Here is a 13,888-nt window from a genome sequence, read left to right on the forward strand (position 1 = left end):
GGTGCCCAGGTGCTGAATCCGAAGGTGGAGGAGGGGTGGGGTCACTCACAACCCCTGTGTGAGACCCACCTTTTATTCCTGTGTCATTTCTTTCTATTCTTTACTCAAAGAGAAGACTCGGTTGCTTCATTTTGAAGGATTCGGAGTGACATCTGTCTTGGTTAAGATTCACTTTTGGGGTAGCTGGACTTTCTTGTGCTCCATGTGTGATTACCTTTTGCCTTATCTTTCAATCCTTGGTCTAGGCTCACTTTGACTCTAGGGGCATCTTCTTTTACCCCCTTAACATGTTCATTGTGTTAAGAACACGACAGACAAAACATTGGTGTCCCTATGACCAGAGTGGGGAGTATGACAGACATTTTAGCCCTATAAATCTGCCTTTACCCTGACTGTGTAGATCTTGTGACTTTACTGTGAAAGATAGTCTGGGAGGTAGTTATTTAGAACCCTCATGGAGTTTCAGGCAAGGCATTTGATACTTTGGGCCATTAAATAACTTTCCTAAGGGTGCCCAGGTGCAAGGATCAAGTCTGGACAGCTCCATACCCTGCAAGCCACACTGCCTGCCCCTCTCCTTTTCCTAGGCATTTGAATTGATTGCCAAACAGGACTAAGAACCATTAGTCCAGGCATGACAGGTTGTTTCCAAGATGATAGGGAGGAGACAGGCGCCATCAGGGCAAGAGACTGACTGCTCTGTATTGAAGCACTTCCATTTTCTATAGGAATAAGAACATTCATGGTCAGTTTTGAGAGTTTGGGGCTTTATATATCAGTCACAGTGTTGGGCATTCTGATGAATGTGATCCTACTCTTAATCAGTGAGGTGGATATTTCGACCCCTGTTCTTCCCTCCCTCAGATTATCCATGACAAATCAAAAGAGATTGAGTGACTTGCCCTGGATCACAACTGTGAGTGGTGAGGCGGAATCGGAACTGAGGTTTCCCTCACTCACAGGCCGGTGCTCGTTTGGTCATCCACACCGGAGCAGACACGGATGCATGCTTGTTTCCTGTGTCATTCTCTGTGAGAGGCTTTGCCTGCCACGTGTCAGCATCAGGCAGTCAGAAAACACAGGAAAAAGGTCATTCAGTCTCTCCTGTAATTCCTGGACAGAGGTGTCTCCTCTGCAGGGGGACCTGGGGTGGATTCATAAGCTGTAAGCAAGTGGGGTGAGGAGTTACAGATTTGTAGAAATCCTGTACACTGTTTCTGTCATAATGTAAGCACCTGTACTTAGTCTATGTGAATTTAAAGAATTATTTTGCATCATGTGGTATCTGTCCAGTAACACACCACTTCTATTACATCTTCCATGCATCAAACCATAGAGCCTCTAAGACATGCCCTCAACACTGCATCTCTTGGAGTAAAAGGCTGGTCATCCTACCTGGTACTCGTGTGAAGCTGTGCATGGTAAGAATTAGTATCCCTCAGTTGACTTTCAACATTAGCAGTGGGTGAGAAAAATAGACAAGGTACCAGTCTTTCTTGAGAAAAACCGTATCAAAGATGTTTGTTCTGGGAAAAATACATTTATTGCTTTTTTTTTTTTTTTTGCAGAGGGCAGCGATGTGTAGTTCAGCTTTGGAAAAGTCAGGTTTCGAGGAATGAAGCAGACTCTAGTTGAAGTCCTGAATTTTTCCATGATGCATTCCTCAAAGACTCAAGAAGCATAAATGTCTGCATTTGGAGAAATGTTTTAAAATGTGTTACAGCAGGTTTGGGCATTTATTTGATAATTCTTCTGGGCGTATATGCAGAACATTGATTCAGTGTAAGGGCAGTTTTATGAACACAGATTAATTTTGGGGTACACAACAACAAAGATGCACCTTTGGTTGAATGAAGAAGGCTGTGCCTCTAATGAGTAAAGTAACATCAGGGGGAAAAAAAAGAAGTTACACCAGGAAGCATATTGTAATTTCTTGAAATCAAAAAAAAATTTTGAAACGTAAAAATAATAATCCACCCTAAAATTTATAAATGCTGTAACTATCTCAGAGAAACAAACTTTTCACGTTTTTTTAAAAAAATTGTGAAAAATGAAGTAGGAAAAAAGTATCAACAGTATCTCCAGATCTCCTTTCAAGACTGTTAATTATTTGAATTTTTGAAATGGAAAATCACTTATAGGAATAATTAGCATTATGTGCCTGGCATGGTGCTTACTTTAAGTCCCTGTTGTATCCTCACTAAAACTCTTGAGTGGTGAAGCCCTGTCATTGACCATCTTTTATAGCCATGGAAGTTGAGGCCTAGAGAGGTGAGATTTCTTGCTGAAACCACGTAGCTTTTTACCAGAGAAACTGAGACTTGAACCCAGGCAGCTTGACCCCAGAGTTAAGGTACCCAACTGCTGGGCCATACTGCCTTTTCAAGGCTTTTGTTTTAGTTTTTCCTATTGCTTGTTTCATATTAGCCTGAAATCGTCCCTCCTCCCCCCCACCTTTTTTTTTTTAAAGGAAATTAGTTCAGACTCAGCCCCTTTTCATTGGAATGATAGACGAGCCTAATATAATTGTACTACTATAGATTAATGTGCTTCTTGGCCTAGTGCCTGCTGAAGGCAACATTTAGGCTGTTGTATTGGCACATTCACTCATTCATTCGCTTATTCATTTGTTCCCTCAGTAAATTTATCAGTGTCAGTTACATTCCAGGTCCTGTCTCACACATTGGGTATACAGCTGTGGACAGAACCATTCCCTGGTCTTAGGGTGCTTTCATCCTAGTAGAGGAGACAGAAACCAAATTAAGTGTGTGTTTCACGGTGGTAAGTGATAGAGAGAAACTCCTTCCGGGCCAGGAAATGGGGTGTGTGAGTGAAGGATGTATGGTTTTTACTTTAAGGAAGAAAAAGACAATGAGACCCGAGGGAGCCATGCAGAAGCTTAGGGGAAGGGCATTTCAGGAGGATAGCAGCAAGTGCAAAGGCCCTGTGATGAGAACCCACTCATAAATAAAGCCTCCCATTTATATCAATCTTACATATATAATATGTATATATAAATATGACATATTTCTTCCTGATTGAACTGTCACCCATTTCTCTGGGGAATATCAGTGTCAATCTGTATTAAACGAGAAGGTGCCAGATAATGTAAACGTGGCACTTCTGGTTCCAAAGATTCAGTCAACATGGAATGGAGCCTGAAAGATTTGTTCAGTGATTCTGCCTCTGAGATACATCCTTTTGTAGCCAAATGTGTGGTTTATTTTTAGTGGGCTATAGTCTTATCATAGATATTAGAAACCGAGTTTCTGTATGTTCTACTGTGCAGTGATTATGAGAGGATAAGAACTGGTCTCCCTGTCTTTGGTTACCCATTTAGAGCAGATAAAAAGAATTGCCTTTATGATTTGAAAATGGGTAGCTGTTACATCATGTCAGAGTAAAACATCCTTTAACTGTTTTAAAGTCTTACTGAAAAGGTTCCTCATTAGTCAAAGCATCAGATGCTATATGCTTCAAATTTACTTTGCAACACCATTACCAGCTGTTGGGATCAATCCACAGGAAATTATATTTTCTTGAGGAAAAGTCTTCTGAAATCCACAATTTCTTGCTGGACATTCATAGCAAAATGTTTATGTAAAACCCTTGTGAATGCACATATGGTGACAGTTCTGTGAAAGCCTGATTAGCTGGTTTTCAACTTGCTGGATTATTACTTAAAAAAAAAAAAACCATCCTTTTCAGTTAAGGGGGATATAAAGGCATCAGAAACCCTCTCACACCATTTCATTTCTGATATCCCTCAACATGGGCTAAACAGTTAAATTGAGTTGAGTATGAATTGTCTCCAGAATACTTCTTTTCTGCTTGGCAGCCCTATGTAGAAATCTCTGCCTGTTGCAAATGGGAAGTCTTCAAGCCACCAGCCCCGCTGAAGAAAGGTTTTGATAGTTGAGCTGTTGTCAGACCCTGCGCTCTGCTGCCTGGCGCTGGGGGCCTCTGCCGCGCGTTGGCTGTCGCTGTCGGAAGGGGGTTGTTGGCAGCCGTGAGCACCCCTGCCTGACCACCTCTTTTCTGACTGGGAAGAAGAGGACAGTGATCAAGCAGAGGGTCTCAACAGAGGTCTTAAACCACCCGGTAACATGAGAATGGATGTATACAGGCTGCCAGGGAAGTGGGCTCAAAGCTCCAGAAGTGTGCAGAGACTGAGAATTCTTATATGAACACCTAGGTGACTGGTGACTTACTCCTTATGGATTAAACAGGACCCAAGTTAATTGATTCTAATAGGACATACTGAAATGGAGATATTTTTGGTCTCTGTTTTTTTTTGCTATTTATGATCTGCTGGCAGGAATATTTCATGACATCAAAGACATGGCAGAAAGCAAGAAAATGTATATATATACATATATATATGTACACACACACACACATCTTCCGTATCTTACAACCCTACTATCACATATGGCCTTTGCGGACAGAGTATTGTGTGTTGTTTAGTCTTGGAAATTCTTTTAAAGATAGGATGTCATTTACAATCTTCAGGCCATATGTTTACTCAGACTTAAGAAACACGGGCTAATCTTTTTCTATTTTGAGGAGTAATAAATTGAAAAGATAATTACATAATATGGTGCATAATGTAACTCTGGCTTGAGCCATATGTGTTTAATTTTAGAGAAACATGCGTGATGACAGGTTATGAAAGGATGAAACTATTTTAGTCATTTTAAGGATTAGAAGCATGATTTCTTTCTTTCTTTTTTTAAAAGTAAGTGTCCCTTATTTCTCCCCACCTCCTCAACAAAACAACCCAAATACACAAACCCAACGGAAAACACCCTCCTGAAAGCAGTTTGTTTCTGTGGTGACCACTGGCAAAGAAGATTCAAGTTTGAGGGCATATTATTCCCAAGTTCTCCTACAGTTTGATGCAGGCTTCTGTGTGCTGAGGAGAGTGGGCGCCATATAGTTTCTAGTGCAGGAGCGGAGTGGAGTTGCTGGATTTGGAATCCAGCTTAAATTGTTTATGTGAATATCCAATTAGATTCTGGTTATCTCTTTCCTTATTAAACTTGATAGGATATCTGATACAAAATGCTTTGGCGGGAGAAATGCAAGACCCTTTCTTTTCTTTCTCCCACAAATGCCTCTTGAACACCTTTAGTGCTTCAGCCACTACATTGTTGTGGTTTAGTCACTAAGTTGTGTCCCGACTCTCTTGTGACCCCGTGGACTGTAGACCGCCAGGCTCCTCTGTCCATCGGATTTCCCAGGCAAGAATTCCGGAGTGGGTTGCCATTTCTCTCTCTTGGGATCTTCCCGACCCAGGGATCAAACTCACATCTCCTGTGCTGAGATGCCTTCTTTACCGCTGAGCCACCAGGGAAGCCCCTGGGCTGTTACCCTTGGTACCTAAGTCAAATTAGATATTCCCCGAAAAACTATGAAGTGAGCAAGAGGCTGATATACCGAGACCACATTTCAGGTCACCTTCAGAATGTACTCCTTTAACCATGATCCTGCCCCAGAGGTAAAATTGTCAGGTGTGGTAGGCAGTGTAATGCTGCCTGAAGATACCTGTTTCTGGATCCCTAGAGCCTGGGAATACATTATATGGCAAAGGGGAACTAGATTTATAGATGATATTAAAATTGCTTATCACCTGACCTTGCATGTGGAAGATTATCCAGGATTATCACAGTGGACCCAGGGTCATTGTCAATTCAGTTCATTTACTCAGTTGTGTCCGACTCTTTGTGACCCTGTGGACTGTAGCACTCCAGGCCTCTCTGTCCATCACCAACTCCCGGAGCTTGCTCAAACTCATGTCCATAGAGTAGGTGATGCCATCCAACCATCTCATCCTCTGTCGTCCCCTTCTCCTCTCACCTTCCATCTTTCCCAGAATCAGGGTCTTTTCCAATGAGTCAGTTCTTCGCATCAGGTGGCCAAAGTATTAGAGTTTCAGCTTCAGCATCAGTCCTTCCAGTGAATATTCAGGACTGATTTCCTTGAGAATGGACTGGTTGGATCTCCTTGAAGTCTAAGGGACTCTCAAGAGTTTTCTCAAACACCGCAGTTCAAAAGCATCAGTTCTTCAGCCCTCAGCTTTCTTTATGGTCCAACTCTCACATCCATACATGACTACTAGAAAAAATATAGCTTTGACTAGATGGACTTTTATTGGAAAATAATGTCTCTGCTTTTTAATATGCTGTCTGGGTTGGTCATAGCTTTTCTTCCAAGGAGTAAGCGTCTTTTAATTTCATGGCTGCAATCACCATCTGCAGTTATTTTGGAGTCCCCAAAAATAAAGTCTCTCACTGTTTCCCCATCTATTTGCCATGAAGTGATGGGACCAGATGCCATGATCTTAGTTTTCTGAATGTTGAGCTTTAAGCCAACTTTTCCACTCTCCTCCTTCACTTTCATCAAGAGACTCTTAGTTCCTCTTCACATTCTGCCATAAAGGTGGTGTAGTCTGCATATCTGAGGTTATTGATATTTCTCCCGGCAATCTTGATTCCAGCTTGTGCTTCTTCCAGCCCAACGTTTCTCATGATGTGCTCTGCATATAAGTTAAATAAGCAGCGTGGCAATATACAGCCTTGACGTACTCCTTTCCCGATTTGGAACCAGTCTGTTGTTCCATGTCCAGTTCTAACTGTTGCTTCTTGACTGCATACAAATTTCTTAGGAGGCAGGCCAGGTGGTCTGGTATTCCCATCTTTTAAAGAATTTTCCAGTTTATTGTGATCCACACAGTCAAAGGCTTTGGCATAGTCAATAAAGCAGAAGTAGATATTTTTCTGGAACTCTTGTTTTCTCAATGATCCAACAGTTGTTGGCAATTTGATCTCTGGTTCCTTTGCCTTTTCTAAATCAACTGGAATATCTGGACGTTCATGGTTCACCTATTGTTGAAGCCTAGCTTGGTGAATTTTGAGCATTACTTTGCTAGCGTATGAGATGAGTGCCTTGAACATTCTTTGTCATTGTCTTTCCTTGGGATTGGAATGAAAACTGACCTTTTCCAGTCCTCTGGGCACTGCTGAGTCTTCCACATTAGCAGACATATTGAGTACAGCACTTTAACACCATCATCTTTTAGCATTTGAAATAGTTAACTGGAATTCCATCACCACCACTAACTTTGTTCATAGTGATGCTTCCTAAGGCCCACTTGATTTTGCATTCCAGGATGTCTGGCTCTAGGTGGATGATCACACCATCGTGATTATCTGGGTCATGAAGATCTTTTTTGTATAGTGTTTCTCTATATTCTTGCCACCTCTTCTTAATATCTTCTGTTTCTGTTAGGTCCATACCATTTCTGTTCTTTATTTTGCCCACCTTTGCATGAAATGTTCCCTTGGTATCTGTAATTTTCTTGAAGAGATCTCCAGTCTTTCCCATTCTTTTGTTTTCCTCTATTTCTTTGCATTGATCTCTGAGGAAGGGTTTCTTGTATCTCCTTGCTATTCCTGGGAACTCTGCATTCAGAAGCTTATATTTTCCCTTCTCTTTTTTGCCTTTCAGTTCTCTTCTTTTCTCATTATAGTATCCTTAAAAGTTGAAGTGGGAGATTGAAGGTATAGAAAAAAGGGATGGTAGCGGGAGAAGGCCCTGCCCATGTGCCTGGCTTTGAAAATGAGAGCTGGAGCCACGTGCCCAGGAGTGCAGGCCGCCTCTAGAAGCTGGAAAAGACAAGCAAGGACGCAGGTACTTTCCTGTGGCCTCTGGAAGGAACACAGGCCTTCCAACATTCTTGGTTTTAGCCTGGTGACTCATTTGGGACTTATCTCCTGCAGAACTGTAAGACTATAAATGTATACATTTTTAGTCCCTAATCGATGGTAATTGCTATAGTAGCAGGAAGAAACAAACACACTGGAGAAGAAGCACACTGCTGGTGTTAGATAGTGACTAGAACAGTTGTTCTCAAGCATGACTGTACCTGGAACTTTAGAAATGCTAATACCTAGAGCTTAGATACCAGAAATTGCAATTTAATAGGTCTGGAGGGTGGTCTAGGTGTGAGTATTTTGCAAGTTCTCCCAGTGACACATACGCACAACCAGGGAGGTGAAACACTGGTTCAGGGGATAAGCTTTGGCTTCAGATAAACCTGGTTTCCTGTTCAGCATCAGTCTTGGCCCAGCTGGGTGAGCGAGCAGGTTACTCATAGCTTCCGATTCCCCAGCTGTAATATGGGGTTGTGGGGATTTTCTACCTTGAGTTGTAGGATCCTGACATGTAGAAGGGACATTTGTTTCTGGCCTGGTGTTTACTCCTTAAAGGGAAGCTGTTGCCGTGGCGATGTGATCACGGCTTGGACACACCCAGCTGGCTCCCTGATGAGTTTAGTGGACACAGAGCCTCGCTGACCTCCGCACCTTGTGCTCACAACTGCATTCCGCGCCCGAGTCCGTCAGGAGACCCATTGCACGGAGTGTTGAGAGGATCAGTAAAGTTAGGTAGCTCTTCCATAGTGGCAGAGGTAGTAAACCTTGGCGTCTGATCTTGAACCAACATCCCGCTCTGAGCTAAAGGCTGTGTCTACTTGCCCCTGGGCAGACCTCTAGGTAAGGCTTGCTTGCTGGGCAGCAGTGGAGGATTTTGGAAGCTGACGGCGCCAGACTCAGCCTTTGGAGGCGTTTCACAAACCATCGCCTGCATCAGCCCTCAGCCTGAGGGTGGCACTTTGTATCGGATTCAGTCTCTGCATGATAAACCATACTGCCCTGTTGCCTGCCGTCAAGGCGCAGGAGGTTGAAAGCCATGGGAATGATGATTCTTAATGGTTATAGGCTGTTTGCCTCTGTCTGCCATTTAATCTAATCTTGGGTTCAGTTGATACTATTGATTAGGTTCTTTTCAAAACCCTATGCCGTGTATGGGGCTTCTCTGCATGGGGTAAAATGTTATTCTTCTCATATGTGCGTTGAGAAGAAAAGGTGAAAGTATACAATTAATTTGCCTGCACTTTCTCGCAAATTGTATGCTGGATTTCTGTGAAATGCCGTATGGAACAATAATCCAAGCAAATTATTGTTATTTACTGTGACTTTTGCCTGCATATTTAAAGTCAACAATTATGTTTCCTTTCTGTACTTAATGGCCTTTGTACAACATTTTTAGAAACCTGGTCAACTGTCAGTAAGAAAACCTGCACTTTGACCCCGTGATGCTTGGGGAACAGGTTAACAATATCAGGCCTAACAATCAGGTCTGGTTTCCAAAAGAATTCACCCAACTCATTGGGGCACCCTCAACCATCCCTTCCTTTGAAGAAATTAATTAATAGGCCATTGTTCTAAGTCTTATTTTTTGAAAAACACAAGGTCTCTTGTCATGGGTATTACTGTTATTATTGAAAGGAAATAATGTCACTGACTTTGATCTTAAACTTTTTTCCTTCACATAGCTTACATTTGGATGGACAGTTTGCTTGTCTTTGGAGTTCTGTCATTCCTTGGGTCTTTCTCATAAAGGTAGGGCATGTGTGTATCACATCAGTCACCCTTCTCTAATCCCAGTGCAGGCCTTGATGGTGCCCTTGATTTTGTGTGGCCCTTCCTTCCATTTCCATTTAGCAGCCATCAACCTAGAGATATTGGTGGGAAGCACAGGTGTTTTTTGTTTTCTTTTTTTTTTGAAAGGTGTCTCCAGTTTGGAGGTTCAGGCAAGTTTTTGTTTTATTGAGGACTCGTCATCTTCACTCCGAATGGACCCAAGAAGAGCAGCTGATGGTCAGCCACGTATGAACAAGCTAGGGTTTGTGAATTTGAAGAGGTCCAGCTTCTTTATTCCCGATCTCCAGATACTTTGGGTTATGATATTTCCAACAAAACAAACAAACCAACCCAGTAAATCCCCCTAACTAGACTTTCTCTTTCGAGAAATGAGTCTGACTTTGCTTGTAAAATCTCTTCATCTAATGAAGAGTAGGCTTGGTCAAGTGTATGTAAAAAGACCCCCTAACTGATGGAATGATTTTCAAACCGTTTTCGGAATTGTATTTGATAGGTGGCTGGAGCAGGAGGCCAGGATATGTAAAAGTGAGAGGAAAGCACAAAGATGAGCGGTCACCTGCATCCTCTGCAACCTGAATGACAGTCGTTAACATTTTGTCCTGTTTGCTTGTGTGTGCTCAGCTGTGTCTGACTCTTTGCGACCCCAGTGGACTGTAGCCCATCACACTCCTCTGTCCGTGAGATTTTCAGGCAAGAATACTGGAGTGAGTTGCCATTTCCTCTTCTAGGGGATCTTCCTGACCCAGGGATTTGAACCCATGTCTCCTGTGTCTCCCGAGTTGGCAGGCAGGTTCTTTACCACTGAGCCACCTGGGAAGGTGCCCCTGTTTGCTTGTAGATCTATTTAAAAGGAATAAAAGGTTTCAGCTCTAGCAGGATCCCCTTTAACTGTTCTTCTCATTCCTCAGAAACACTTTTCATTAGGAGTTTGGAGTTCCTTATTCTATTCCATTTTTAGATGTGTATTTACATAGTTAGCCTTTTTGGAGAGTGTTTAGTTTATAAGTTTAGCATCAAGATGTATTTGTCTCCTAACTCCTTCGTGCTTTCTTATTCATCCTTGATTTTGAGAATGATGTAGTGTTAATATGTATAGATCTAGCTTATTCTGCCTTCTCTGGTGTCTCAGACAGTAAAGAATCCGCCTGCAATGCAGAAGACCCGCCTTCGATCCTTGAGTCGGGAGGATCCCCTGGAGAAGGGAATGGCTACCCACTCCAGTATTCTTGCCTAGGAAATCCCATGGTCAGAGGAGCCTGGTGGGCTATAGTCCATGGGATCGCACAGAGTTGGACACAACTGAGCAATTTTACTTCACTTCAGCTTACCCTGCTGAAATTGCCCACTGTATTCTGATGATGACTTGTGCCTACTCATTCCAACATTGATGGATGTTTATAATTTTTTTTTTTACTGCCATAAACATTTTGGCATGTACAGTAGTTTCTTTATAGTCAACACACAGAAGTAGAATTGCCAGGAGTTAATTGGACTTACTAAGGCATACTGGTCCCCCGTTTGGAACTTGTCATCATGGAGTGTAGGAAGGTACTGTTGTGTCATTCCTTTCCTCACGGACTCTCTCATCTGGAGAAAAAGTGGAGGAGAGTAGTTCTGTCTTCAGAATAACTTTATTCCGGTTGGATTTGATTCCTCCTCTTGAGGATAGCAAATCCTCAAGAGGAGGCAGTGATCTGCTCAGGTCCCTAATATTTTATAACAGATGGTTTGCGTTGTATTGTGTCCACTGATTTCATTCATTTAAAGGGAAATATCACACTCCATTGATTGACTAGCAGTCAGCTTCATCTTCTGTTACGAGTAGGATCATGGTTTATAGAAGGAAGGCATCAACCAATTAATCCAGTGAGAAAGAGGTTCAGAGAGGTTGAACCATCAAAGACCTGTTTTTTTAAGCTTTCTCGACCATCACTTTCAAGAGGCTAATGGAACTTTCCAGAGCATTGTTCGAAGCAACAGCACACAAAAATAGAATAAAAGAAAAGAAAGTGTTAGTCGCTCAGTCGTGTCCAACTCTTTGCAACCCCATGGACTGTAGCCGACCAGGCTCCTCTGTCCATAGAAATCTCCAGGCAAGATTACTGGAGTGGGTTGCCAGAAAAGAAAAATATAAGAATAAACAGAAGGAAGAATTTTGATGTGAAGGAGGCTTTCCCCTATTCCTTCTCATCCTGAGGTGTGGTAGGTAGGTAGATCAGTCCTGACAGCTTGTGGGGATGAGATGAATTTTTCAGGCAGTATGAGAAATGCCATCCACACCAACTGATACCTTCCCCTGGCAACCGCCTCACTCTCTATCTTTTATCATTCCTCTTGATCCATCATCTAGAGAATGCTAGAAGGCAGGAGAATGTAAGTTCCAAATAGGCATTGGTGCCTGTCTTCTATCTTGGTTTATTTTCAAAAACCTTTTTGAACTTTTGAACTGCTAGTACCCACGGGGCAGTGTGCAGGGGAGTTGATAAATAAAGATAATGTGGATGTGAGTGCAGTTTCTTTCATATGTAACCAAAGAAGCATGTGAGCTCCAGATAAGCTTTTCTTAGGGGAAAAAAATTCTAAATGTCAGAGTTTTTTGAGTAGGGGTAGGGAGGACTCGAGCGTTAAAAGACATCCTGAGACCTTAGACTGATGTAGAAAAAATCAAGCCAACAGCTCGTAGGGAAATTTGGCTGAAAGCTCTTTGGTTTTCATTAGGTTTAGAGTTCTTTCTCCCGTATATGTTCCCTTACAGCCTCTGTTTACTATTGTAACTTTACTCTCTGTTTTTGTCTGTAATGGTCACTTTTTTATTCCTCCTCCAGTAGATTGAAAAATGAGGGTGTCTGCAACTTATGCAATTTGTTGGGTGGATATGGGACTTTGTTCTTTTCCTAACAGAACGTCTGAGGAAAAAAAAAATTAGCTTTTGTTATTTCTGAAGCATCTTTTGAAAACCTGAGGTTTTTATATTCAAGTGAAAGTAAACATGAAGCAATAATTATAAGCTAATTATCAAAACAGAAAAGACTGTACTTTATAAAGACCCAGTGCAATTAAATACCTGGTTTTTAGATTGTTTATTACCATTTTTAAATCAGTGGCTTCATTGCATTTATGCCAATCCTGAGTTGAATCAGCCAGCTGATGATATCGATAAGATTTACCCCAGTATTAGAGATATAAGCCTAGTATTTCACTTACTTGCCAAAAAGTTTTTTTTTTTTTTTAATTAAGGAAAAGATAGTTCAGCCTCTGATCCTCCCAGAAAAACATACACTGCCAAGTGCAAGGGGAAAATTGAGAGCTTATTATTATTTAAAAAAAAAATATCCCCATCTCTGCAAATCATGGTAGTAATTGTTAACATTAGATTAGGTAGATTGGGCATCAGTGTCAAATTCCAACTTTTTGCCCCCGTATCTGCGTCTTAATTATCCTTGGATTAACAGATCAATGTGGAACACAGTAGACATTGTCTAGATAGTTGTTGAATTACCGAACAGGGAAATTTCTAAATGAATTGATTCAAAGCCTGTCTCACGTAGAGATTTGACAGTGAAATGAAGTTTCGTAAGAAGTGCAGAGGTTCAAGTGGCTGACTGAGATTTTGTATGGAATAACCTTGCTCTTGCTGAAGTCTGGCCATGTGGACTTCTGATACATTTGACTTACATATCTCGGGTAGATGCACTTCAGGTGTGGAGACGTGGTGGGAGAGGACTTTTCATCTCATTGCGTTCCGTCTCGGTAGGCTGCCGGGCATTGAAGCTTTCACCCCGAAGCCCTCATCTCCCCCCTCATCTCTATCCCTTTGTTACTAGTGCTTCAGCCTTGGTGGATGTTAGCCCTCTGTTCTGTGCAGGATCAGGCATCATCTGATTTTTTTACTGATACTGGAACATATAGGGTTTTAGAACTCTAGGGATACCCAAATAATGGCTTATTTTAAAACCTGCTGGGGTGCCTTACTCCTAGATGTCACAATGAGAGAGATGGTGGGAATCACAATAAATGCCACATTTTCTTAAATCTCTCTTTAGTCCCATTTTCCTTCATGATTTGGGGGTCCTTAGAGAATGTATCACATTGAGAAGTTGACTGAGTCCTGTATGAGTGTGTGTATGTGTGCACATGTACAACACACACTTAGATGTAGTGTATTTGTACTCATGCACAATGCATACATATGTAATGTGTCTGTGTCTGTGCACACAATATGTAACATGTGCCCACACATGTACACCAAAGTGTATACGCACGCACCCATATGTATGCTTTTTACATTTTCTCAACCCAAATAACTCAAGTTTCTTACCTCACAGAAAAAATCACTTCTATGAAAAGTTGAAAAATAAATATTATAATCAGCGAGGCATCAC

The 13,888-nt window shown here is 41.8% G+C and overlaps 1 protein-coding gene across 6 annotated transcripts in view; it reads left to right on the top strand.

Moving 5' to 3' along the window:
- Positions 1–13,888, top strand: part of FOXP1 (forkhead box P1) — a 611,760-nt gene that overhangs the window by 172,937 nt on the left and 424,935 nt on the right. The window contains exon 4 of one of the 6 annotated variants that reach the window (XM_043886571.1): positions 1,569–1,726. The exons of the other annotated variants lie outside the window; for them this stretch is intronic. The gene's annotated coding sequence lies outside the window, so the exon portion shown is untranslated. The remainder of the gene's footprint in view (positions 1–1,568; positions 1,727–13,888) is intronic. 6 annotated transcript variants of the gene reach the window in all.

The sequence above is a fragment of the Cervus elaphus genome, chromosome 24 (assembly GCF_910594005.1).
Source record: "Cervus elaphus chromosome 24, mCerEla1.1, whole genome shotgun sequence".
In the NCBI taxonomy this organism is placed as follows: Eukaryota; Metazoa; Chordata; class Mammalia; order Artiodactyla; family Cervidae; genus Cervus; species Cervus elaphus.